We start from the raw sequence: 13,316 nt of genomic DNA, 5'->3' as shown, positions 1-13,316 counted from the left end.
AATTAATAAGCGACAATGGAACCAATTTCGCCGGAACAGCACCTCTGCTTTTAAATCAAATGAATGACCCGAAGGTTAAGTCGGCACTGGGAATCCGAAATTGTACCTGGCAGTTCATAGCTCCAAGAGCACAATGGCGAAATGGATTTACCGAACGAATGATTGGTATTGTGAAGAACTGTCTAAGGAAAACCTTACACAGAACTAAGATCACTAGAGAGGAGTTGAAAATAGTTATAGCTGAAATTGTGGCTAGGATTAATGATAGACCTTTAACCTATCTCGATGACATTAGTGTTTCAATTGAGGCATTGACACTGGCTCATATGTTATATGGCAGAAAGCTCCATCTGGTTCCTCATGTGGATATCCAGGAGGAAGTAGGTAATCCTACAATTGAAAGTAATGAATTAGGACAACATCTACATCAGGGATATCAATGCCTGAAAAGGGTATTGGATACCTGGAATAGAGATTGGAGCGAAGAATATCTTTTGAGCCTCAGAGAAAGCTTGTATAGGGCTCAGGCTGCAAGCAACAAGTCAGTTATAAACATAGATGTGGTCTTAGTAAAAACAGAACAACCAAGATCCCAGTGGCCATTAGCCAAAGTGATTTCCACACACCCAGATTCAGAGGGGGTGCTGAGACTTGTAATAATTAAATGTAGGGGACATACCAATGTGAAAACTATTGATAAACTTGTGCCCCTTGAGTTAACGGCTACCCCGGAGACAGTAGATGACGGAAAGCTATTGGGTCAATATGTGCGACCTAGAAGGGCCACAGCACAGGGTTCTGAGGACCTATGGAAAGAACACCTGGGTAAGGGTCACATTACATGATACAGCATATCATTTTTGGCCCGGCTCCAAAACTGTGGGAAATATTTTCCCCCAGAGTGGTTACGCTCTTTACCTTTTAAAATAGTTGTTCCTGTTAAAGGCAGAGGAAAACCAGGAAAGCGTTAATGACTAATTCAAGCTGCTTTATACCCCGGAGATTACTTTCTCTTTAATAATTCTTCTTATTAATAAATTTAATGCTACTGCGTGAAACACTTGTGGACAACTATATTGTAAATACATGTAAATACTTAGGAATATTCCATTGACCTAACTGCGTCTGCGTGGAGTGATGAAGTGCCCTCACGTGAGAAGCTGATGAGGTTTAATACATATTTACATAGATAAAGGGAATATCTGGCTTTGGTTTGACTAAAACTAAGATTAACTTAAGTTAGATCCACCTTGTATATTCCATAAAGTAATGTAACTGTATTTAGCCTTGTAATTAATTGGCATCTCTTCAGTCCTATGAAGAAGAGACTCGCCATGTTTGCTCACTCTAGTTCCTAAGCCCGTTCAAACTGCATGCTGTAAATATGCACCTAAGGATGATTGGATGCCCCAGGTAACCGACCGAAACATCAGGCCCGTCATCATCTGTTGTCCAACTCTTTCTAGCTAAATAACCTTTATGACCTGGCCAAATCTTCGGGGAATTATCTAGGAGATAAAGAGAATATTTATTGGTGAGTTAGAATATTAATTACATCTAAACCTTCTAAGAGACATTGTGAATTTACTTTAGGTCGTGTTAGACTAACACTCGTCAGATAAAGGAGTGTATAAAAATTTCTGACAGCTTTTTTATTTGTCATTGTACTATACCAACAGACATGAAACAAGTATTTATCAGTGCCTCACCCGAATGGACAATGAATTTGAGGAATTGAATTTAAATTGAAATATGTATTGTTGTAAAAGGTACAGAGTTGTTGCATCTCCCTATACTTTTTTAAGAAATAAACGCATTTGGCTGGGTAATTGGAAAAAAAAAAAAGGGTATCTTAATACTTAGGCCTTTGTTACATTAGATAATAGTACCATTCTAAGTAAATTAGCGGTTTTGTCAGGGGGAAAGTGATGGAAGTGGGGAGGCGAATGGAACAGTCCCTACAGTGAAGGGAGGGAAGGGACACGAGAGATGGCCAGGCGGGAAAAACAAGTTGTCTCATCTCGCAAGATGTCAGACTTAATTTTGGATCACACCTACTCCATTGCTTCAATACCTTCACGCATATTTTCCGTAAGTATATATATCCGTAAGTATATATATTTATTTATTAGAGATGCAACAACTCTACCTTTTACAACAATATTTCAATCCAGATTCAACATCCTCAAATTCATTGTCTGTTTGGGTGAAGCACAAATACATACTCGTTTCATGTCTGTATAGTACAATGACAATGCAAAACAGCATTTATGGGAATTGGAATATAAGGTACAATTGTTTGTTGCAAATATGATACTTCAGACATGAAACTGAAACCAACCAGTCACACGGCAGGAATGTGCAGGTGCCATATTCACGTAAGCGGATCATGAGCTGGAAAAAAATCGAGTATAATCATTGGGATTTTGATGCATTATAGCAGAGGCTGCCCCATCGGTGTTAGCTTTGCTTACACCTATACAGTGATTTCCATTTAAGCGACCTACCTCTCATCTTCCTCCCTTCCCCATATAAAGATATAGTAGGTGTCTATATGTGTTAAACAAGAGTGTCTTTGGCGATATGCCTCTGGAGTGGTCTCCCCACCGATCGTTCTGGGGTATGAACTGACACAGACACAACCTCCTGAGAGTGATTAGAGAGGGTATTCTCAGAGTTAGGTGTTATACCCAGGGTATCTCTTCCCTTGCTTGTTTCCTCTTCCCACTTCCCCTGAGAGGGGGAGGCAGTTACTATGGCGGACGCCCCTGCCGCCTTTCAGGGGGTGAGTTGGTCCTGAGAACCCCAGGACTGTTCATCAGACTGACTGATCCCACACTGACAGATCCCAGACTCGAACCCTGCTCGACATATCCGTATATATCGCGTAATTTGTATTGCTCCATGCAGTTGGTTCTATTCCTCTCTCCAGGCTCAATCATTTCATTATCAGGAAGGTGATTGGTGGCTGTGCTAGAGAGGTTGAACAGGTGAAAAAACTTGCAAGTGGAGATCAAGTAAAGACCGTCATTACAACACAGGTAAAGGATTTCAAGAAGCTGCACAAGTTACACTGTTATGACATTGAGCCGAGGATCCCACATTCCATGAATTCCAGCAATGATGTTATCACCTGCAGGGACCTCATGGTTTTGGATGAGGACGACATCATCCAAAAACTTCCTCAGCAAGATGTAATCAATGTCCGGTGCATCACTCACTTCTCGGAAGGGAAAAAGACAAAGCCAGGTACGATAATATTGACCTTTGGAAAAGTTTCTCTTCCAACTAATGTCAAAGTTGGTTATGAAATTGTCATTGTAAGACAATTATTTCCCAATCCCCTTTGCTGTTCTAAATGCCAGATTTATGGGGATAATGCTAAGTCAGACTACCAACATAGTGTGTGGCAAATGTGCAGCTGCTGGTCATGACATAGAGCGCTGTTCATCCAAGGCTGAATGTTGCTTCACTGCGGGGGTGCTCACCTCACTTCCTCAAGGGACTGTTGCAAGTGAAAGGAGGGGATGGAGGTCTGTACAGTGAAGAGAACAGAGGGGATATCTTATCACGATGCTTGGAATATGGTGAGGAAGTTGCATATGACTCTGAAGCCTAATATCTCTTATGTATAGACAGTTATGTCCCTTCCCGTGATGTGCACAGTGGAAATGCAAACTGACCCCGTCCCTAGCATCTTGTTACTCAGTCTGCCCCCTCATCTGCATTTCCTGTATAGTCCAACTCTCTCACTGTTATCCCTACAAAATCATACACTCAGGCTGCTGCTGCTTCTCATCCAGTACAGCCAAAAAACAAATTCTGATGAGTCTAATAAGATTAACCTGACCACCTTATCGAAGGCACGTCCTCATGTTCTTCCTGCTTCTGCTCCAATGAGAGAAAGAAGAGTTAACTCTTCCATGGGAGATACTGGGAGCCTCATTATTGATAATAATATGGAGGTTTCAATAAGCAAGCAACGGGATAGGTCCCCAGGAGTTACTCGCCTTGTGACGGGCAACATAAAAAAAAAAAAAAAAATATTGGCCCTCCCGTAAACCTTTAATGACATATTCACTATGTTACATGGAACTATTGGACTCTTCTGAATAAATTACACAATATTGCAATCCTGCTATCCATACACAGACCAGATGTTATATATTTACAGGAAATGCACTTCTTGGATCACCCTGACCCACCACAGGTCAAATGCTATGACTTGTACAGAAGATATGATGGTCATGGAGTTCCCATATACACACAGAAATCACACCCACAAACAGAAGTGGTTCTAAATCCTCCTCTGGAAGCTTTCGTGTGCAAAGTAAATTTGGAAATTTTAATAACACGTATCTGCCTATTTGCTTTCTATATTGTCCTTCACATAGCCCCACTGATAATGATGATTTCAATTCGCTTTTTCAACACATTCAGAATAATATTAGTTTTGGGCTATTTTAACACCCTTCGTTATCACTGGGGTACCTTTAGGATCGATGATCGTAGGGAGTGATTAACTGACCTATTACTACAGTCCAACTCTGTCTTCTGAACTCCGGTAGAGTGTCTCGTGTAAATGATCGTACTGGCAACTTCTCGGCTATTGACATATCTTTGGCCTCCCCAGGTATACATCAACATTTCCCTTGGGATCCTCATTGCGACTCCTTGGGAAGTGATTAATTACCTATCTGTCTTTTTTATACATGACATTATTTCAGACCCTCTACCTCCAAAATTTTTCTATAAGAATGCAGGTTGTGGGTCCTTCTCAATGATCACCAATTTGGTTATGTCTAGGGGGACCATAAATGTAAAAGTCCAAAATTTAACCAATTCCATATTATATGCAGCTGAGGCCGCTATTCCCAACGCTTCTACAGTTCATGCAAGGCATAGAGCTCATTGGTGGATGCCAGATTACCGACAGACATTAACCCGCGGCGTCCCGTCGACGTACTTCCACGTCCTCACGTTTTGTCACTGCTAATCCCGTTGACGTACTTCAACGTCCTGCAATTTTAAGGTTCATAATTTCCACATTTTCAAAATTTGCGTGAGATTTTCAATTCACCCACGTACCCAAGCCTCCCCTACCTGCCGCCAGGCGGGCAGCGTCCCAGACCCCGCGTGACCCGCGCTCGCCCTTGTCTCGGTCACTCACCTGTTAGCAGTGACCCAGGTCAGACATGGCGCGGAAAGGTCTCTCAGACGACGAAATTGCATCCGCCCTGGAAGCCTTCACTGGAGATAGTGATTCTCCACTTGACGATGATGTGGTGGATCGTGATTACGTCCAGCCAGAGGAAGAAATAACAAGCAGTGATGAAGAGGTCCCTTCGCCCCGGAAAAAGCGGTATGTGACATACCGTAAGGCAAGGGAAGGCCAGCCTGCACCCCAATCACATGCACGGCTCTCTCTCCATCCTGAATCTGATGAGGACGAGGATGAGGGCGATGACGATGACGGCGGCTTAGGACGTGATATCGCCTCGTGGTTGGGTAAAGAAAAATTATCACCCCGAGGAACAGAAGGTGGGGCGAGAAGACATATCAGGTATGGTGCAAGTCTTTTGTCTGGGGAAGTGGAAAGTGGTGTGGTGGGAGTGCTGGGTGAAAGGGAAAGTGGTGTGGCGGGAGCGCGGGGTGAAAGGGAAGGTGGTGTGGCAGGAGTGCGGGGTGAAAGGGAAAGTGGTGTGAGGGAGGCAGCACGAGCACGTGGTGCACGTAGGCCTAGGGGAGAGGAAGTGGAGCCACTCCCCAGCACGTCTTTCGCCCCACAATATTCCCAAACTTCCTCCCCACAGCCCCAGGATGTGGGGAAAGGAAGGAAAGGGAAGGGAAAGGGTAAAGGAAAAGGGAGAGGGAAGAGAAGTGCGAGTGATGAAAGGCGCTGCTTTCCACCTCCCCAACCTCCCCCACCACCCTCACCTCCCCACCCTGACGAAGGCGATGATGGGGACGTGGCTGGAGACGGTGGTGTCTCGTGGAACTGGGAAGATGGGAGTAATTTTACTCCCATCATTCACCCTTTCACTGAGGAGTGACGGTCTGGTTGCACGGCTCCAGGTGTGCATGCGGGTTCCTCTAGGGTGGATTTTTTCCACTTGTTCTTTGGGTAGGCGTTTGTGGGGCGCATAGTGGAACAGACCAACATATTTTCACGAACACAGTGCCGTGAAAGTGAACGTTTGGGAACCACGAGCAGACATTCCCAACAATATGACTATCCAGTGACAATTTCAGAGATGTTCTTATTTTTTGCCCTGGTTCTCTTGATGGGTGTGGTACGAAAAAACCAAATTCCTGCCTACTGGACAACTGACCCAATGATCCTCACACCTTTCTTTGGAAAGGTGATGAGTCATAACAGATTTCAGCATATTCTCGGCCGCCTCCACTTTTTTGATGCGGAAGATCCAGCCAATGCAAATAACACAGATGAAATGAGGAGAATTAGGCTGGTATTTGATCATTTAAGGAAAATGTTCCGCTCCTCATTTTATCCTTACAGAGACCTCGTCATAGACGAGAGTCTTGTGTTGTGGAGAGGCAATATTTCCTTTCGGCACTACATACCCAGCAAGAGACACCGTTTCGGGTTCAAGATCTTTGTTATGTGTGACTGTAAGACTGGTTATGTGCAAGACATAGTCTTGTACACGGGCGCACAGACAGATATAACAGAAGATCGTAGTATAGGACTCTCTGGGGCCGTGGTGAAGACAATGATAGAGGAGTACCTTCATCGTGGTCATGTGTTGTACCTGGACAACTGGTACACTAGCCCTCTTCTCACTAGGTTCCTCCACCAACACGACACCGGAGTCTGTGGTACAGTCAAGAGAAACTGTCGCCATATGGTCAAGATACGGAGGAAACTTGACAAGAACGAGGTGGTTTTCTTCCAGGTGGAACCACAACAGGGAAGTTTGCCTCCTATCAAGTGTTCACAGCCCCCTGATGCACTGCACAGACTCCGTGGATCACCGTAGCGAGAGGAGGCGCAACGTCTGGAAACCCGAGTCTGTACTGGACTATAATCTGAACATGAGGCAAGTGGATCAGTCAGACTCGATGATTTCCAGTGTTGACTGTGCCAGGACCACGATGAAGTGGCACAAAAAGCTCTTTTTCCACTTGCTCGACATCACGGTCCTGAACGCACACTACCTGCACGCCATGACAACCGGAGTATCAGAGACCTTTGAGGGGTTTGTGAGGGAGCTGGCACGTGAAATAATTGCCAGGCATGCCCAGGACAGACCCACACACCACACCTGCACCCCCTTGGCTGCCCAGACTCCCTTACGCCTCGCAGGACGCCACTATCCTAGCACAATCCCTTCCGACCCAAACCATTGTAAACCCCAGTGCCGCTGCCATGTATGCAAGCACTCGACAGTCAGACCATCCACTCAGAGAAAAGACAGAAGGTACGAGTGTGTCGAGTGCAATGTTGCGTTGTGCCTTCAGCCATGTTTCAAAGAGTACCATAACTTCCTACACTACTGAAACTGTGTGGGATGGCAATATGACGCTCATAATGGTAAGGCCAGTCAGTATGTGCTAAGTCTTATATAATGTTGAAACGGGTGTAATGTTTTCAGGAAAGTAATGTATAAGTTAAGAAATAGTGTAAGTTGAAAGAAGTGATATCAAAACTACACCCACTGTGTAAATCTGCGAAAATATGACGCTCAGTATAACACTCTGGTCAGTAAATATGTGATAGCAAGAATATAAAGTGGAAACGGGTGTAATGTTAGCATGAATGTGACGTATAAGTTGAAAAATAGTGTAAGTTGTAACAATGGATGTCACAAGTACACCCACTGTGTAAATCTGCAAAAATATTACGCTCAGTAGAACATTCTGGTCAGTATGTGATAGGAATGATATAAAGTGGAAAAGGGTTTAATGTTAGTAGTAAGGTAATTTATAAGTTGAATACTAGTGTAAGATGAAACAAATGATATCATGATAACACTCACTGTGTAAGTACGCGATAATATGACGCTCAGTAGAATCGTAAGGTCTGAAATTATGTGACATCAATTATATCAAGTGTAAACATATGCAATGTTAGTGGAGAATTATTATATAAGTACAAAAATAGGTTGTAAGTTGAAATAGTAGTCATAGCGACTTCACCATCTGTGTTATTATGCGCTATTATTACGCTAAATATTTACGTAAGGCCTGAAACTATCTCAAAACAGTTCTATAAAGTGGAAAAGTGTATAATGTTATTAGGAAAGTATTATGTAAGTAGAAAAAACACAATACGAGTTGAAACAACAGTCACAGCGAGTTCACTCACTAGTAAATAAGCACTAACATTACGCTAAATGTTATCGAAAGGCCTGTGAATACGTAAAAACAGTTCAATAAAATGTAAAATGGTATAATGTTATTGTAGATGTATTATGAAAGTAGAAAAAATTATATATATCATGATTCAGGAATGTTAGCGATTCATCGTGACCAGTCTGCCCGATTTTGCTCGTTTCGCTCGATGGTACAATGCTTATTTCAGCTCTATTTTTGTATAAAATCCAATTTACTCTTTTATCACAAGTTTTTATGTTTGTAATAAATACATATCTACTTACTTTCATTGGTTTCCCAGACTTATAATACCATAGAAAACGTGAGAGGCTCAGACCACCTACAGAGAACACGGTACCAGGTGTGATGAAGGTATACCTGTTTAGGCCACTTATGGACCCCGGTGAACAATTTCTTGGTGATTGGCCATTGTTTCTGACCAAAAGCGAAAGTTTTAGCAAAAAAAATTTGGGTCCAAAAATGGTCGGGATTGGGGGGTACCAGTGGTGAAAAAGTGGTCGGGACAGGGCGGGTTAAGGAAATGCATTAAAAGATATAGAATTTTTTTTATAATCACCCTACCAAGGAAAACTTTATTGCACACAAACAGGCACGGGCTGAGAGGATGATTAGAAGGGCTAAACATGACTTTTGGCTGTCTTTTGTGTCTACAGTGAATCATTTTATTCCAGTCAGTAAAGTCTGGTACACTATTAAAATATAAAATAATAAGTGCCCCTATATACCTGTGACTACTCTGTAGGTGAATAACAACATCTATGACGATCCTGTGACACAGCTAACATGCTCGCCAGGATCTTTTCTCATGTAAGTAGCTTAGCCAATTATGACCTGCAGTTTCAAGACTATAAACGCATGGCTGAGCTATAAATATTAAACTTTGCCACAAAAGACGTAGACTTCCCATACAACGAAGAGATTATGATAGATGAACCACTAGTGGTGGGCATAATCAATTACAAGGTAAAATTTTTCATTAATCGCTTATAGCTCCCAGTAATCGATTACCAAACGATTACTACCAGCATAAAATACTCATTCAATATATGTTACAGACACATGGATTTCAATGGATTTTACCCAATACATATTAATCTGTTTTATAATAAACGCATTACATCATAAAGATATATGTAAAAGGGAGGTAACTGAGCATTAATAGCAAGTATGTACGAGCAGAATAAAAAGCCGGGGCCTCAGACATTGGAGAAGACAAATCTAATACAACAACAAACTCGTTTGGGCAGTTTCTGTGTATTACTGTGTACTGTGTTGACTCAGGCGGGTGTACACTGCACAGTTGCCAGCTGTGTGGCAGTGTGTGAGTCGTGTGACTGTGCGGCGGGCGGCTCAGCAGATCTGATTAGCGATTAATTAAATTTTCAGGTATTAATAATGTTTTCACTTTTCACGGATCTTTTTAACTTAATGTTCGGGGAGAGAGAGGGAGAGAGAGAGAGAGAGAGACAGACAGACAGACAACAATGAAGCCATAACATTTTGCCTTGTACTGTACTTTAGTAATATACCCATATAGTATCTATTTTAAGGTAAAAGTAATCGAAAAGTAATCGATTACTAATCGATTACTGACGACAAAAGTAATCGAAATAATCGATTGCAGAGAAAATCGAGTATCGCCCATCACTATTAACCACTCCTTGTCCATATACCCTATAACGACACCAACCCCAGGCCAGACAGTATCACGTATGTATGATCCCGCATGTTTAAGTTGCTAGCATTGTACAATGAGCTTTGAGCATCCCAAACGTTCCAAAACTCATGGCACTTTGCGCATGTCATACCGATACCCAAACAGGCTGGGTATCTTTTTAATCCCACTAATTTTGTTCTATTACGTTGACTTCTTGTCTGTGTAAGGTCATGGAATGGATGGTTAATAATATGCTTGTTTTTGTTTTAGAGCTGAAGAATTTGCTAAATGATAGACAATATGGCTTCCCTAAATACTGATGTTCACTAGATCATTTAATGAATTTAGAGCATTGTATTTCAGAGGCATTTGTCAAATATATTCATGATGGGGGTATTCTTGGACATCCATAAAGCCTATGATATGACATTGTGACACTGTATCCGAATGAAGCTCTGTGCTTTTTGCCAGTTGGGTGTTCGAGAGCCTTCTCTCTTCTCGATATTTACGGTGGTTTTGGCACGAGTCAGAGTTGCCAGTTTCCCTACCGTTTGTGAGCGTAGTTGTTTCGTAAGCTGTACATTAATTATTTGCTAATTTTCTATATAATGTTTTATTTACCGGTATGTGATTGTTTATTAAATTATGCATTTCAGTTTAAGTTTGTATGCTAAATATTTATAGTGTTATTTGCTGTAGGAAAACTGGCATATTTTGGCTGTCTCAGAGTTGGTAACTGTGCTCTCTCTTTTTAGAATACACCAGAAATGTGGAAAAATGTAAAAGTTTCTAGTATAATGCAAGTTTATTTAAGGATGGATAAGAGACTAGAACGAGTTCAGTCGGTTTTCAGTTCAGTTTGAGTGTAGTGCTGTGTCAGTGCAGTGATGTTCGTATATGTTCCGTACTTACTGTATGAGAATATCATCGGTACTTGTGAAAATAGTGAAGTGTTGTCAGTGATGTGCAATTGCAGTTAGTAAAGTTGGTATAGCTCCAATCTATGTGAGAATAGTGAAGTGAAGCTGGAAAGAATTAAGCGTGAATATTCGGAAAATAAAGACAGCCAGTGTTTATTTACAACACCTCTGCTGTACACCTTGAGGCTGACCATAGGAAGAACAGCTCACTGGGCAACGTCCTTCCAGTACCGAACTACTGCTGCTGGAGCCTGTGGCAGTGTGGGACGAGAACGTAACGATAGACAATATGGCTTCCCTAGATACAGATGCTCACTAGATCATTTAATGAATTTGAAGCATTGTATGTCAGAGGCATTTGTCAAATATATTCATGATTGGGGTGTTCTTGGACATCCATAAAGCCTATGACATGACATTGTGAACTGTATGCTAATGAAGCTCTGTGCTTATGGTTTAAGAGGTAATTTGCATATTTTTATTTCAAATTTTTTTTAGAGACAAAGCTTTCTTTGTCAAGTTGCTCCGTAACATAAAATTGGGTACATTTGTCCTAGAAAATGGGGTGCCTCAGGGAAGTGTGCTTAGTCCCAATTTGTTTAATATTTGGATCAATTTTATTCTCTCATAAGCTTCCATCCCAAGGAATGTTAAATACTATCGCTATGCTGATGATTGTGTAATATGGCACTCTTCATATAATGCACAATTTTCGGCTTAGCAGTCAAGCAACCCTTTATTCCGCCCACAAGTGGGCCTTACAGTGAAGATTGAAGTTTTCCAACCCTAAGTGTGCCACTGTAATTTTAACCACACATAATGTCCGTGATTTGTGTTATAGGCTACTCTGGAGAATCACGCAGTACTTTTTTGAAATTTTGTAAAGTTTTTTGGCCTGCATATTGATAATCGATTGAACTTTTTCATGTTAACAATTTACTTGCCCTTTGTGATAAACCACTGAATGTCCTTAAGTACCTAGCAGATACTACTTGGGTAACTGACAGAAAAACTTTATTATTAGATTACATGTTCCATACAAGATGTCAGCTGGACTGTGGCTCACAGGTGTATGGGTTGGCACTGGTTGCCACATTGAGGAGCTTAGATGTGTTACGGAATAAATGTTTATGAATGTGTCTACCAACCTTGAGGTGTGCACATGTAGCTCGTATGGAAGTGGAGGTGAATGTACCTCCCCTTTGTATTTACCATGATCATCTGCTACATTCTACGGCGTAAGGACAATTAGAGAAGTTACACTGGCGATGTGGCCTGTACTATCTTATGCCGGCGGTTCGTTGGCCACTTGCTGTTTGCTTCCGCTTACTGACTCGGAGCTTGGTGTGGACCACAGTGACTGTGACTGCTCAAAAATGTAGTCCTTGGGAGCCAACCAACATTACCGTTGATGTTACATGGCTCCCAACACTGAAGACCATGACACCAGAGGCGGTGGTCCACCACTGATTTCATAACATCATCATATATGTCACATGGAGTCCCACCAATTGTAGACTGGATGGTTCCAAGTCGAGAGAATATGTGAGTGCTAGTGTGTGACTCATACATTAGTGTTTACTTCTGATGTTTTTGACAGTCAACAAAACCATGGACTATGCTCTTAACTCTGGACATGACTCATACGTCATAATTTTTTATTCGAAGTCAGCCCTTCAGGCCAATGCTTCTTATGTTATGGATTCTCATGTGATCCAGGGCTACATTATTAATAAACTGCATTCATGCAACAAGTCCATCACACTGCCGTGGGTGCTCGATCATTGCCGTATTTATGGCAGTAAGCTGGCTAACTTATCGTCTGTAGAGCTCAAGGAGACTTGAGATGTTCCTTGTGATCTATAGTCTAGGCTCTCCCTTGGAAAGAAATCAATAAATTTTCTGTGGCAAGGTCAGTGGCCCAGACTTCATATTCCAACTTGCAAGCCATACCTGGGCAACTGGAATTCTACCAACTGACGCAGTTGCCCGGAAGAAAGAATTTTAGTGATGCTGAAGAGGAACTGTACGCACCTTACCCACATGTTGCCCTATAATGAATGACGATTTCTACCACACTGTGACATCTGTAGTACGGTGTTTTCTATTGGTCAATAATATACTGTATTTGTGAACATTCGTCACTTATAAATTACGGTGGTGCGGTAGACGTCCCCTTCACCCTTTCCATCAGCCTGGGTGATGGGGATATTGTTATGACCGATATTTTTATGGCTTCCTTGAGGGAGGCCGGATTGATCAGAGTGATGTGACTTTTTTACTCTTTGGTTAAAGATTTTATTCAGCAAATTTTTATATATTTTGTATAATTTAATTATGGTTGGGAGTTGATGTATTTGAAATAGTTTTTGATTCTGACA

The 13,316-nt window shown here is 41.8% G+C and overlaps 1 protein-coding gene across 1 annotated transcript in view; it reads left to right on the top strand.

Moving 5' to 3' along the window:
* The window catches only part of LOC145398663 (protein turtle homolog A-like), a 550,000-nt gene that overhangs the window by 251,088 nt on the left and 285,596 nt on the right, over positions 1-13,316 (top strand). The window lies entirely within an intron of this gene.

Source organism: Coenobita brevimanus, chromosome 46, assembly GCF_032717465.1.
Source record: "Coenobita brevimanus isolate Jiangsu-jjx chromosome 46, ASM3271746v2, whole genome shotgun sequence".
Lineage (NCBI taxonomy): Eukaryota > Metazoa > Arthropoda > Malacostraca > Decapoda > Coenobitidae > Coenobita > Coenobita brevimanus.
The sequence above is the reverse complement of the archived record's forward strand: the minus strand, read 5'-3'. Positions and strand labels throughout refer to the sequence as shown.